Source organism: Petaurus breviceps, unplaced genomic scaffold (assembly GCF_028583685.1).
Source record: "Petaurus breviceps papuanus isolate PSGF00001 unplaced genomic scaffold, PetGlider_PUasm1.0 229, whole genome shotgun sequence".
Taxonomy (NCBI): domain Eukaryota; kingdom Metazoa; phylum Chordata; class Mammalia; order Diprotodontia; family Petauridae; genus Petaurus; species Petaurus breviceps.
Window position 1 is genome coordinate 12,474,390 of NW_027185903.1, and position 15,473 is coordinate 12,489,862.

General features: G+C 39.2%; 1 protein-coding gene and 1 pseudogene across 1 annotated transcript in view; both read right to left on the minus strand.

Annotated features, from left to right (window-relative positions):
* Positions 1-15,473, minus strand: part of PLCXD3 (phosphatidylinositol specific phospholipase C X domain containing 3) — a 259,314-nt gene that overhangs the window by 125,545 nt on the left and 118,296 nt on the right. The gene's annotated exons all lie outside the window — the stretch shown is intronic.
* LOC138167242 (RWD domain-containing protein 1 pseudogene) lies at positions 13,255-14,143 on the minus strand (annotated as a pseudogene).

A 15,473-nucleotide genomic window follows, 5' to 3' on the forward strand; every position in this document is an offset into this window, starting at 1 on the left:
AGCTTTCTATAAACAATGTCTAGTGGATGGCTGAAAAAAATCATAGTCTTCTGCTATAATTATGTTGCCATAAAATTGCAAAAGTTAAGAATATAAATAAATGTGAAAAATGTGCATGAGGATGCAAGGTGAAGTGAATTGAGTGAGAATGTAGATGTTGACTACAACTATATAAAAATAAAAAAGGCAACAGGTTTTTTTAAAGTACACAGATTTGCATTTAGTCATAGTATAACTTATGAATAGCATTATTTTGTTAAATTTGTGTTGTTATTTTTCAATCCAAATGGAAATAGTTCTGATTTTAAAGTTTTAAAGATTTTAAAGATTTTTTGCACAGATTGAAAACATTGTTGATGTGATTAAATCATCAAAGTATTTTAAAGTTGATTAAATATTTTATTTCCCCCAATTACATGCATAAACAATTTTAACATTCTTTTTTTCAAATTTTGAATTCTCTTCCTCTCCCCTCTCCCACATTGAGAAGGCAAGCAATTTGACATAGGTTATAGAAGTGTAGTCAGAATCATCAAAGTATTTAGAGATTTATGCCATATTTTTTGTTCAACTATTTGTTTATTCAATCCTTACTACTAAGTTCATAATTGAATCCTTCAATATCATTTCCAAGTCAAGATCTCTTCCAATAGCAGTGGTCAAACCTTAAAGAAGTCTTCTCTTTCCATTTGATTTCTTTTCAAGTTTGGGCCAATGGATAGTGTGCTAGGAGCCCTTGCCCATGTACTTTTAACATCACATGGGTTTCAGGGCTTCTTTCTGACTCTCCTTGCCTTGTTCCTCACTTTCCCCACTTTCCCCACTTTCTTTCCTGATAATACATTTCTGGATTCCAAGATGCTCCCTGATATATCTAACTTTTTAATACTAATATGCTCCTAATAATTCTGCAGGGCTACAAATTAATGGATCAGCACAATCTCTGATGAAGTTAAGGAGACATGATGGGCACAAATAGGTATAGCAGTAAAAAAGGCAGTATAGTAATAACATGTAAGAACAAGAACATGGTTCTCACATATAAGAAGTGACTTAATAAAAGGATGGGGGAGGGGTGGCTAGGTAGTGCAGTGAATAGAGCACTGGCCCTGCAGTTGGGAGGACCTGGGTGCAAATTTGGCCTCAGACAATTGACACACTTACTAGCCATGTGAGGGCAGGCCACTTAACCCCAATTGCCCTCCAAAAAGCAAAAAAAAAAAAAAAAGATAGGGGACTGGACCTGTAATCTCATTGTAATTTGGAAATTCCAAGTGAGGAAATTCCCTCTATCAATATATGTTAGCACCTTCTCTGAAATTTAGTCTTTTTTTTTTTAAGCAATTGGGATTAAGTAACTTGCTCAAGGTTACACGGCCAGTTATTTCTGGGTGTGGTGCTAAGTATCTGAGCCTGGATTTGATCCCCAGGTCATCCCGACACTGGAGCTGGTGCTCTTACTCACTGAGCCACCTGGCCGCCCCTGAAATTTACAGTCTTAGAAATCTGTTTAGAAAAACAGGAAGTTAAGGACTTATTCAAGGTCACACAGCTAGTACCCAGTCCTCCTGCCTTTCAAGTCAGGCTCTTTATCCACCTTATTATATAACCTTTAGGCATAATAAAATAATCCATCCATTAATAATCTGCTTGAATTTTTTCCTTAATGACTAGAACACTTGTATTGCAGGAAACTTTCTCCAATCGTCATTATACAGGCCCCTTTCTCCAGCTTCCAGTGCCTACATTCTTACTCCCATGTCCCCTAACACCTCCCACTACCCAACATTCCACTTCAGATATAGCCATCCCTCTCAGTGATCTCTGGAATTCCTGGTCCATAGTTAAGGAACTTGCTTTCATCTTAAACCTTTTCCTTTCCTTCTCCTTCAGTCTTTCTACACTCCCTGAGACCTAGATCACTCCCAATGACAGAGCATCCCTGACAATCTGTTCCAGTACTGGTTGCCCTTTTACTCATCTGTCCTGACTCACCAGTCAAGGTGGGGGAGTCGGAATACTTCTTATTCCCCATTGCCAGTTCCAGATTCTCCCTCTACCACAATCGCTCAGTTATTTCTCCTTTGAAGATTCATTTGATCCATATATATATCTCACCCAATCAAGATTCTGGTAGCTGTTATCTACCTACCTCAGGTTACCTCCTCCTTCCTCAATGAGTTCACTGCCAATCTCATGGTTTTCTCCTCTTCCCAAATCCTGCCCTCCTATTAAAGGACTTAAGCATACATATTGGTACTTCCTCAAACACCTTAACTTCCTAGTTTCTTAATCTACTCATTTCCCATGATACCACCTCAGCTACACACACAGTCATATCTTTGATCTTGCCATCATTCATGAGCATTCCACTTCCAAATTCATGAACTCTGAAATTTTTATCTGATCATAATCTTTTACCCTTCCATTTTCCCTTGTGTCTTACAACCTGTAACCTTATTTCTCATCCTCACTATGACCACCACCCTCAGTTCTTTCCCAGGCTATCACATCTGCACTAGGTATATCCGACTCCCTTCCCCACCTTGTCCCTTTGGTGAACCATTCCAACTCCATATCATCCTCTACTCTTAGGTCCTTTGCCCCTGTTGCCTTTCATGGATCATGCCTTGCCAAGCCCTGGCCATGAATTACTCCAATGACCTAACATCTTTGCTCCTATCCACATTCAGCTGAACAAAGCTGGCTTCCATGGTTTCCTTCAAGTCTCTTCTGTAGGAAATCTTTCCCAGTCTCCCTTAATGCTGGTGCCTTCCCTGTAGGATTGCCTTCCACTCTGATCTTGTTTGTGTTATTTTTCCCCATTAGACTGTGAGCTCCTTGAGAGCAGGGACCATCCTTTGCTTTTCTCTGTATTCCCTAACACTTAGCACAATGCCTAGCACGTAGGAAGAGCTTAATAAATTCTTGCTGACCAATTGACTGACATTCTGTCAACTGATTTTATCTCTTCCTTAGACTAGCTTCTCCTAGGCACAAGAATGGCTAATTATGGTTCTGCCTTTTCTCCTTGGTCTTTCGCTGTCTTGTAGCTGTGTTCAATAATCTCCTGTCTCTGGATAGAGTGTGCTAAACTCAGAAAGGAGCTCTTTGCCAGTAGTGTCTAAATCTAGGAGGCGGGTCCAGAGAGTATAATTAGTTACTGAGTGCTGTGACTTGGCCTTAGTAAGACTGATGTCACACGTCTTATACATTCACAAGAGACATTAACATTGTAGAATTAGGCATTATGGTGCTGTGTTGAGGCAGAGTGTTGCAATGGAATGCTACATGGCATCAAATGATCTGGGTTCAGCTCCTGATTCTACTACTTATTAGATGTGTGACCCTAAACAAGTCATTTTTCTTTACTCATTCATTTTTTTTGGTAAAATTGTGATAATACTTTACTATTCCACAGTTGGGAAAGTACAGTAAAAAAAAGTACTTTGTAAAACACAGAGCACTATTGAAATGTGAATTATTATCGTTAGACTTGATTCAGTTAGGCTGGATCAATGGTACTGGTAAAGAATGCCTTTTCAGGGGGACCAGTTCCAATTTTTAGATCACTTTTCTCCCTCCTATCCCAGGAACCAAAAGGCCAGAAGCAGATGGAAACACTTAACTCAATGGCAAGGAAAAGACAAGGGAGTTGTTTGGTGGAGTGCCAGAAAAGTCACTTCCACCAAGTTCCCTAGTGACCTATGAAGGCCATTTAAACCACACACACACACACACACACACACACATTCACGTCCCTGTCCTAGAATAAGCTAAATGCCTAGTCAATCAAAAATTTTTCAGAAAATTTTGGATGATTCCCAAGAGAGGAGGCAAGCTCTTAGAACAGAATAACATTAGTATCAACTACTCTGATTAGCAGTTAATTGTTGCAAATGAGGTTACTGACCTTTTCATAGAAAATCAGGAGACAAATTGTCAAGCCTAGAAAAGCTCTCCTGATGGCCTGTGATTCTACAGGGTGAGCATCTAGAAATGCTTCCCTCAGCAATGCCCTCCCTATCCAAGGCATCTTCTTGAATTGGCTTCCGAAGCATAGGATCATGCTACCCATCAGGCTTGGAGACTCTTAAAGAGGATGGGGTGTTTCAAAGAAAACAAAAAGAGGTGTTGCTTATCCCACCATAGCAGCAACTTAACTAGTGTGAAACAAGTGAAATTTTAAGTACCTAAGACTTTAACCCCTTTATGTAAGCAGACCAGATAATATGACTAACTAGTCACCGTTAAAATTCCAGTTAGTGACTAGGAAGACTGTATTTTAAGGGACAGAATAAGGTAGACAATAATTTAGTTCAGGTATAGTTCTCTATAGAAGCAGATGAAATGGGACTAATTGACACATCATAGTTTTATTCAATCCTAGAGTCCTAAGACAAAATGAGAAGTTTAATGAACTAGTTAGTAAGTTCCTAAAGGTGTCATGATATCTGATTCCCACTCCCCCCTTTCCCACCTAAGGGAAATGGATTAGTCTTGTATCATATTATTAGATAGGCAGAAAGAGCTTTACTTTTAGGTACTCTGCTCATGACTGGCTGGCTACCTTTTTAGTATTCTGTGTGTTCAGACTTCTGAGCCAATACAATGAAACGCAAGGAATGAATACATGTACTCCTTATTCTAGTTGAAAGTAATGAAAAGAAAACATGGATATACACATAGAAAAAAAACTATCAGAAAATGTGACCATTACTTTTGATATCCATGGTCTCTGACAGACCTTTCTATGCATGGTCTTCCCAAATTAGAGTACGAAGTCCTTGACAGCAGGGAACACATTTTTAATAAGTTTTTATCGATGTCTTCTGTTTCTTACATCAACATGGTTATCCCAAGTATTCCTCCCCCTACCATCAAGAGCCATTCCAGAGAACAAATAGTATTTTGGAGGAAAAAATATCATACAATTGATTAATACATTGAAAAAGTCAGAAAATGCACACTGTGCAATAGTTGTAGACCTTCTACCTCCTTAGTGAAGGGTGGGTTGAGGATGGAATTATATTTTTCCATTTTTATCCCTAGAGCTTAGTTAACACTTAAATTTGTTTTCATGTATTTGTTCATTCATTCATTTATGACATGGGTATTCTCCAAGAAATAGGAAAGAATTCTGAAAGTACTGCCTGTAATACAACTCTGATGATCTTGTAACTTCTTTTCCCAAGCTCTTCAATATTTTATCTGTACCCAAGAACTCAGTTGGTTTATGGCACAGTGTGGCACATTAGACTTCTCAGAGAAGCCACCTTGGAAAACATCAGGTCCACCAGAGATAAACTGTTCTACCACAAAGATGTTTTACATGGCTCTTTTTAAAAAATGTTTTGATAGCTTTTTTCTTTAAATCAGAATTATTCCCCACCTTCACCCCACCCCCACACCTTCTAGAGGAATACTCTTGTGATAAAGATAAATATTTAAGAAAAATATCTGATTCAGAAACCTTGAGAGATTTTGACAAAGTATACAATACTCTGTCCTAATAATCCTCCACCTGTCTGCCACAAGAGAGGTGGATATTTGTTTTTTCATTACTCATCACTTGGCTCTCTTGCTTTTCTTTTGTCGACATAATCTTGCAACCATAGCACGGGCACAAGTGGAGGAAAACCAGCCCAGATGGTCTGAGTCTCCATGACTTTAGGTTGTCCAAGACAGCCTTAGAGTGGGAGAAAGTCTGATGCTTTTGGTGGGGATACTAGCAGGATCTGCTGCCTTTATGTTCCTACTGATGAGCAACTGCCCTGCCTCCTTGACTGTGCTAACAGAAACAACATCCAAAGTGTGCGCCCAGGTATGTGTGTGCACATGTGTGCACATGCACACACACAAATTAAACTTCACCATATAAATCTAATCAACTATTTTCTCTAAATAAATTTGGCACTACATTTTGTCAGTCGTTAAGTTTCACAACCAAAGCTTTGCCACACCTACCCCAGACTCAATGACTGAAGTAATTTTATTAATGGAAAACAATAGGAGCTAGGATGATGACTAAAACCAAGGCAATCACAACTATTTTGGCTGGGAATAAACTGGGTGAAGGATTCATTTTTTTCCTCCCACATTTGTTTCAAAACCTTTGTTGACTTGGAGTAAGGAAGATGGGAATGTGAATCCTGCCCAACATATTGACTAGCTGTCTGACACAAAGACACTACTGCTTTGAGCCTCATTTACTTGTATGTAAACTGAAAAGGAGGAGAGGGAAGTGGATTTGATGTTCTCTAAGGTCCCTTCCATTCTAAACCCACAATTCTACGATTTTGCTATTCTGGGCTCTCACATGAGGACCCCTGAGGCCATGTAGTCTAACCCATGCCTGAATGGGAATCTGTTCTATAGGACAATTAGGGTTAAGTGACTTGCCCAAGGTCACACAGCTAGTGTCAAGTGTTTGAGGCCTAAATTAAACTCAGGTCCTCCTGACTCCAGGGCCAGTACTCTATTCACTGCACCACCTAGCTGCCACCAGTCAGTCTCTTTTGAAAATCTCCCACTGGTGGGAGGCCTGCAGTGACTAGCTCTCAGGATAAGTTTTTGCACAATATTGGTGAGATATATTATGCTTATAGAAAATCTGAAGTTGAGGGTAAAATATTTGAATGAGGGAAGCAGAGAATGAAATTTGGGTATAAAAATATAAGTAATAATTATATTTAGACATCACTTACAAATTTCAAGGCATTTGAATCTAAGGACAATCTAAAGATACAAAAAAGTAAATTATTTATTTTTTGATTTCCACTGATTTGTTCATTAAACTATCAGGTTTGGTATACTTATATATCAGGTTTCCAAACTTTTTGTTCTTAGAAAACTTTTATATTTAATTTGAGGACCCCCTTAAAAAGCTCTTATTTGGGTTACGTATTTATATCTACCATATTATAAATTAAAACATCTTCATATTATTATAAAAATAGTTTTGACCTTGTAGATCCTGGAAAGACTTGGGACCTCCAGACCACACTTTGAGAAACTATTGATTTGTAGATATTAATGATGATGAAGAATGAAGAAATTTAAAAATGAGGAAAAAACATTATTTTTTCCATTTCCTCACATTCATTTTCCTGACTGGGGAAAACAAGGTCCCCTAAATGTTTGTTTTATTACCTTTGCATTTTCCTACATCTACCTTGGGCATTTAAATTTTTAGTATAGAATTAAGGACATTTGAGAAAAAGTTGTTATAATAACTTTTTAAGGTCTTCAAATTACCTCCCCTTACTCAAGTGATCAGGTGCTTATCCTAGGCCTGGCAGGAGGAGGTAAGAGGGAAATCATTTCTATTGTTCCTCATTTAGCATATGGAATCAAAAATAGCCTTTCTCCCTTCTTAGGATTATAGATTTAGACTGGAAGGGAATCTCAAAGATCCCTTAGGTCTGTCTTTTCCCTTCCTTTCACCAATTGGATGAGATGATATTGAAATTCTCTTCTGGTTTCAAATCCTATGATGCTATGATATAACATAGTTACTTACTAATTGATTTAAGACTAAGTCACTAAAATTTTTTTAAAAAGCTTTTAGTTTAACATTCAGCACAGCAGTATAACAAGGATCTCACTTATTGGAGCAATCGTATGTAACCCTAGGTGCTGCTCTCCTCAGCCTGCCTGCTCTCACTATACCCCCATGCATGTGCACATGTATGCTCACACTCAAACACACAAAACCCCACAACTATCATCTGAGTACTTGATTACAGAACAACTAAGAAGAATAACCAGAAGAAAACACATGAAAATTGTTGACAACTATCTTCCAAGTTACCCTTCCCATGAAATATGCTTGACTCTTCTCTAGCCCCAAAAGGATCCAAAAAGTCTCTAAAACAAGGGAATGCCTGATGCTGTGGAATTCATAAGCATGATGTGCTTCCTTTGGTCTTATCACCCACGCAACACAGCAAACCTCAGAGGTCACATGAAATAGCATTGTTATAATCACATTTTCATTTGGGAATCAGAAAGGGCAAAGAGGAAAAATGCACACAATGAGAAAGACTTAAACTGTCTATGCCTCCCAAAGTCCTTCCTTGTCTAATCACCAAACAGGCTACTCGTAGCCTTTAACAGACAACGATTTGGGTTTCTGACAAACATTTCATGCTTAGCAAGTCAATTCCTCTTGCTTTCTCTGTGATGAGGAGGCCCTTAGAAGCTTAAGGAGAGAGTTTATCTTTGCACAGCAGGATAATCACATACAATGAGCCAAGACATGGAACACATATGGGAAAAATGAAAGATAGCCATTACTGAATTACATATGGCCCCTAGCTCACATTTTCTACCTTTCTTCACCCTCCAATTCTACTTCTTGCTTTCTATATTGTTCTGGAAACCATTGGTTCTTTTCTCCAAACCACATATTTGAGCCAGTTTCTCCATGCAATAATCATCCATCCAGATCACATAATTCAACCAATGTTAGGTGAGCACCTATTATGTATGAAGCACAGGGACAGTGATAAGAGAAATGAAAGCCAATAATATCCTTTTATATACAAAGAGTTTACGCTCTAATAGAAGAGATATGGCACATATATAAACAATTGTAATACCCATTAGATTTTGATAGGAGCACCAAAAAGAGCCATGTATATTTTAATGAGGGATATAAAACACTCATTTCAGAGCTCAGTTAGTGCCTGAAAGGACAAAGGCATTTTCTTTTCACATTCACTTGCCTGTGGACAGATAAAGATAAACAAATAAAGAGGACAAATAAAAAAAATGTCAAAAGTCAACATACCTCCAGTGCTGCTAATTACATGCCTGAGGCATGTTGAACCTTCAGGATAATTGGCATGACCCTGCTACTAGCTGCCAGGGACATGGAAAGAGATGGATTAACTCACCCCAACTCAAATAGCAAGGAATCATAGGAAAATCCCCAAAGGACAAGTGAAGTTGACCTAAGGGGTTCTTTTGTGTATTGTCTGGGCAAGGCTGTAGACCTGACTAAAAGTAAAAGCACTGAAAATGTATTGACTAGCTCTTGGCATGCTGACTGTGCAATTTCACAAAAGAATAATAATCCTCCCTTTGAGAAAAAAGAAGCTTCCACAGCTTCTATAGACTACAGTAGTCAGTACAGATGAAGCCCACAAGCCTGTGGCAGCCATAACTGTGTGGAGAGGCACTAAATGCAGATGGGAAGGCTGGAGGGAGCATCAGTGAGACACGGACAATTGCTAGGGTCTGTGGGAGGTATTCAGAATGGGTTGGAGTCCTAGGGGCATCATGAAGCCATGGGTTTAGAGCTGGAAGAGACTTTAGAGGTCATCTCGGCTCATTCTTTCATTTTTCTGGGAAATATGAGAATCTGAGAGATTGAATTTTTAGGAGTAGCTAGGTGAATAGAATGCTAAGCCTGGAGGCAGTAAGACCTGGATTCAAATCAAGTGTCAGAAACTTAGTAGGTGTGTGTCACTGGGCAAGTAACTTATCTCTGACAGAGAGAGAAGAGAAAGATTATACTTTTTTGTGTATGGTATAATTCCCCGCCCTCCCCCCCCCTTTTTATTTACTTTGCTATTCTGTCCTAATAAAAAGCTTTGCTATTTGATTTGATTCCTTTTCCCAATACATACATACTAATTGATAGCTATGAAAGATAATATCTTCTTAGATCATTTAAATTGTTTACTTTCTGAAATTTTTCCCAATTGAATTTGAGTGTGATGTTGTTGGTATGGTATGCTGGAAAGAACTCAGGCTTTGGACCTGGGTCTAAATTCCAGCTCTTGCTTCTTATTATCTATGTAATCTTTATCAGGTTGCTTAACCCCTTTGGACCCCATTTTTCTCACTTATAATAACAATAAAAATTGGCATTTACTTAGGGCAATCTTTACAAAGTAACTTACACACATTATCTCCCTTTATGCTTCTAGGCCTTGTGAAGGGCAGTCCTTGGGGACTGGGGACATTATTTTCTCCACTCTACATATAAGAAAATTAAGAGAAGCTAAGGGATTTGCCCATGGTCACAGAGCTCATGAGTCTGAGGTAGAACCTGAAACAACATCTTTCTGACTCCAAGTCCATACCCTACTACTAGGCCAAACGGGATTACACAAGGCAATCTCTGAGGGAGGCGCCTTCCATTTCTAAGTACTATAACATCCAAGGGACATTGATGGAGCTGGCAAATCACATGCAACCTGCTTCCCCATGGAGGAAACCAGATTGATTTTTCTGACACATTTCTGTCCGTTTTTGTGCTCTGTGTTATTTTCTTTCCAACCTTTGAAGTTAAGGACAATGGTATAATATCTAACTAGAAAAATTGGATGCATGACCTTTACTTTATAACAAACAAATACTTAATATAAATTGGGAAAACTTACCAACTCTGGCTCAAGAGCTAGGTAAGGGAACCACTAGGGCCTTCTAGAAACAGTGCTTATCTTAACTCATTTCATTGTATATCTTTGTGTAACTGTAAAAATGTAAAACCCAGGAATATCGAAGGACTATGATTTTAAAAGTCTCTTTATTCTTGGAGAAATATAATTACTCTAGTTACCAGTCAAATTAATTGTACTTGACTTCCTTGATTCTGCCCCTTGGCTTTCAGACATGTCATTCTCTCTGGTGTCAGGATACTTCTTTTGCCTCCTTCACCATTGGACACCAAATTAACTTCTGCCATTGTTTTCCATTCAGTTCAGTTTAACAATGAGTTATTAAGCACTTGCTCTGAGCAAGTGTAATGGTAATAGAAATTTGAAGATCTTCCCTGCCCCTTAATAAGCCTAAATTGAACTTGAGGATCTTTCCTGATTTGAAAACATACTCTGCTCCCTAATAGGCTGTATGTGCTCACCTGGAGCCTGTGGTGGGAGGCTTGTTTTTCCAGAAGGCACAACTTTTGTTACTTTGTGGTCAAGTGGGTCATGAGGGTTGTGATGTTCTCTGGCCCTGGAGAAGGCTATATATACCTCGGAGGCAAGGTTTTGCTTTGGGACTCATTTATGGGAAGAAGTGTGTGATTTGGCCAGATGAGACTCTGGGCAGCTGTTGAGCCCCCCGGCTTTGAAAACCCAGATGTTGGTGCTTCTCTCTCCGGTGACTAACTAGGTATAGATGTAATGGTCAGACAGCTCGAAGCCTTGTCTGCTGAATTGTGTTATTTTCGCTTGTAACTTCTGTTTGTATTCTCTGAAGTTCAGGGTGCTGACTTTTTCCCCTGAACTGGGTAAATGTCATATGTTTGACTGATTAAAGTAAGATTGTTAACCCTTTTTGAGATGCACAGATCAAAGAACCTGTGCTAGCAGCCATCTTGGGTATGTGAGGGTGCTTGCTGCTACAGCAAGGTAGTGTGCCAGGCTCTGGAGAGAGAGAGAGAGAGATAAAAATGAAATCATCCCCATCCTCACAAAGCTTACACTTTACTGCTGGATATGATGTATAAACTGTCACATCAGTATAAGATGATTTGAGAAGAAAGATGGCACTAACTACAGGAGATCAAGGAGGACTTCACGTAGGAGGCAGCATCTCAGCTGAACCATGAAATTAGATCCAGATTCTGAGAGAAGGAGACGGTACATTCCAAACATTGGGGGCGACACGGGCAAAGACACAGGGAAGAGAGATGGAACGCCAAGTCCAGGGAATATATAATACTCAAGCTTGTCTGGAACATACAATGTATAAAGAGGACTAATGTGAAATAAAGCTGGATGTCAGAAGCAGATTGTGGAGATCCATAAATGCTGGGTTAGAGTCTTTGCATTTTATGCTATAAGCAATAGAAAGCTACTGAAGATTCTGGAGAAGCAAAATGATGTGATCAGAAATATGCCTTAGGGAAATCATTCTGGCAGCTGTGTGGAGTGTACATAGGAGAAGGGAGATCACCACAACAGGCCAGAAGAGAGGTGATAAGGATAAGGACATGTGAGTGTAGAGAAGGAAACATATGTGGGAACAGATATGTATTCTTGTATGATGCACACATCGGACAACTAATAAGCTATGGTGAGAGAATTGTAAAGGAGAAGGGAGAAGAGAGGTGATACTGAGATTATATATCCAGTGTCTGAGAGGATACACTCAATAACCAGTCATGCAAAAGGTAGATTGGCTCAGGACTGAATCTTTTGCTGATTTAGTCTAGTAAAAGCTGTGTATAACCCTGCATATTCAGCCACCCCTTTTATTGTATTATACAACAACAGGTCTCAGACTCAGCAAAGGCCAGATTGCAGAACTGCCACACTGCTGAGAGTGGTAACATCCCTGAGAGCTGTGCTACTGCATCTGGCAGTCTCCCAACCAAATGCCCTACTCCTTCTTAGACGCTACTGAACTCCCATCCAAAGCAAGTGCACTGCTGTGGTCAGGAATTCTGGGGGCCAGAGGTGATTGTGAACTGGTATACGCATGTTCTTATTGAACTTCCTTGCTAATAAATAACCTTCATCAGTTGGTCAAATGGTGATTGATTTCTCTCTTTCTTAGCTCCAACCTGCATGTAAGAATCTTACTCCATAGGTACAGCTGACTGACACCTAGCTAATTCAATCAGATTGGCACAATGAACCTATGTATTTGAGGACTTCTCCCCAACCAGAATTTGGAGTTAGGAACTAACTCCTATTACTTTGTTATCAACTATGGTATTTAATATAGAAATCTTCAGGAAGGATGTACCCAGAAGACATTTAATGAATAAATTTTAAATGGATAGTCAAGGAGAACAGTTGAAGCAAAACCGACTACACGAGGATGAAAGTTCTAACAAAAGTCGCCCTTGTTCCCCAATTCCCAAAGCCCAGAAAGTTTGTGTTTTAGTTTCAAGCCTTGCAGATCTTGCTGGGGAATACGGAGTATAGGAGAAGCCCTCTTGGACTTGTATGGTTGACCCAGCACTTCGTTGGTTCAACCACAGTATCACAATGAGCCTGTGGGTCTATATATGAGCAGGCTCACATGTTCTCCCCAATTAGATCTTTGGGGCAGGAACCATATCCTATTTCTTTTGGATCCCATCCTATGGAAATGCCAACACAGTCCTAGTCTCCCCAGACATCTTTAGTTCTGTCTGCCTGGCATGCAGTGACCTTTAGGAGTTAAAAGAAAGCAAATTAAAAAAAATTCAAGTCAATTTACTAAGCATAATGATGAAAGTCCTCAGAAGAATATTCTCTTGAAAATTAAAATTAATCTTTTCTTAGAAAAAAGAAAAGGAACCCAACACAAGCTCAGTAAAACCACAGAGGCTGTGGCATTTCAGCTTCTCTGCAAGTGAAGATACAAGGATGGGGATTCAAATCCTGGTGATTCCACCAGTTCATTAGTCAGTCCAGTCACTGGACACTCTCCAAATCAACTGGATTAAAATCAGGATCATTCTCTTCATCATCTGACTCCAAGTCATCTATTTCTTAGAACAAAGATTCATCTACTTTCACACTGTTATCAGCTTCTTCCAGGAACTGGATCTCAGATGTGTCAAGATTGTGATCTGTTTCAAAGCTGTTTTCTACTTAATTTATTTTTCCAGCTTGTTCTTCTTCCTTCATCCTTTTCCTTTTAATTTCTAAGAGCTCTGCATAACACTTGGCCTTCCAACTTTAGAAATTCTCGATTGTTACAGGAGTGCCATGGAAACATTGCCTTTCTTCCCCTTCTGCTTCTTTTTTTCCTGCTTCTTTTCTTCTTCTCTTCTAGTTTTGATTTGATCTACAATTTCATTTAGTTTTTCTTGAACAGCTGATAGTAGAGTGAAGATCATTACCATACCAAGGTTTTCTCCTGCTTGTAACTCTAATAATTTTAATATATCTGAGACATCATTATCTTCTAGATTTTCCTAGGAGAATATTTCATAATGAGGCATTTCATCTGGATACTTTTCTCCATAAGTAAACTTAAGGGTTATCCAGGTAGTTTCATTATTTTCCCCTGCTTGGGAGTCACAGTACTAGTGAAACTGGTTGGATTTTCTGATAATACTGTGAAGGAGTCCAGGTAGATGGATGCCAGAGCTCGTTGCCCTGCTCCTTGCTTTAATCAGTCACCATGGCCCGAGCTGCTGACCCATGGAATGCTGGGACATGGAGAGCTCAAAGATAGAACCTGGAACCTGTGGCGGGCATGGGTGCAGGTGCAGATGGCCTTGTTTTAGGTCTCGCTGGGGTTCATAGTAAAAGAAGGGCCTGATGAGGGAGTGATGATGGGGTGGGGGTGGGAGAAAGAGGGAAGAGGGAATCCCCCCCCCCAACTTCCTTCAGGCTCTACGGCTCTCCAATGGGCTCACTATTTTTTTTAGAGGAATGGGTGGGAAACTTATCCATTCTGTAGACTCTGATATATTTTCAGCCACCAAAACCAAAATGCACGGTTATGGAAAGCATCAGGCACATTGAACAAACTTCTATAAGGTCTCACCTTCCAAAAACCAGACATCTATTAAAGGAGCAACCAGTGAAGGGATCAAGGACCTTGATGGAATGGGGCCAGGAAGGCATTCCTCCTGTACATAGGATATATTAATAACTGGAGACAGACTACCAGGAGAACAGAGTTATTAAGGAAGTTATCTGGCCATTACTTCATCAATAGCAGTGTCTGAATTGAATGGTAAAGATTGGAACAAAAGAGGAGATTAGGCCAGATGATTTAAGGCAAAATTAATCAATTCTGATCTTACAGGACTGGATTTCTATGCTGCTAAAGCATGGATCAGAACCATCTGGTGAACATAGATGTGATTTCAAATGGTGGCATACTCTGATTTTGTGGAAATGGATACTGTGAAATCTGGGGACAATAATTTCATGATTCCATTCAAATGGATTGCCACCTAATATATATATGTATATATATACACATATACATATATATGTATATATACGCATATACATACACACACACACACACACACACACACACACACACACACACACACATATATATAAAATCTAGACTTGAAACTTCCCTGCCAAGAATCAACTTCTACCCTTCTCAAAGTGACATTTCCTCAATAGGAATAGTTTAGTAGACTTTCAGCTCCTAAAGGTTATCTCAGCCCAGGCAGACCATAGTCTAAAAAAAGGAGTCAATTAGAGGAATCAATAAATATGTTTTTAACCACATTATTATTCTTTTGGCCTCAGATTCATTGGGTAATCCCTCCTCCCTCACCATTTCTGACTTGTACAAAATCTAAGAGTGACCTTAATTTGGACCAATATGGCAAAAATGAATAGGCTATACTTTCCCCCTCAATTTGACTTATATAAAATCTAACTTATGTCCTGCAATTGGTGATATATGGGTCCTGATTTATACCTTTTTTTTTTTGCTTCCAAAGAGATGTAAGTTTTAGGGAGTGACCTATATCCAAATCTCTACAGCATTTTTTTTAAAGCAATTGGGGTTAAGTAACTTGCCCAAGGTTACTTGGCCAGTTT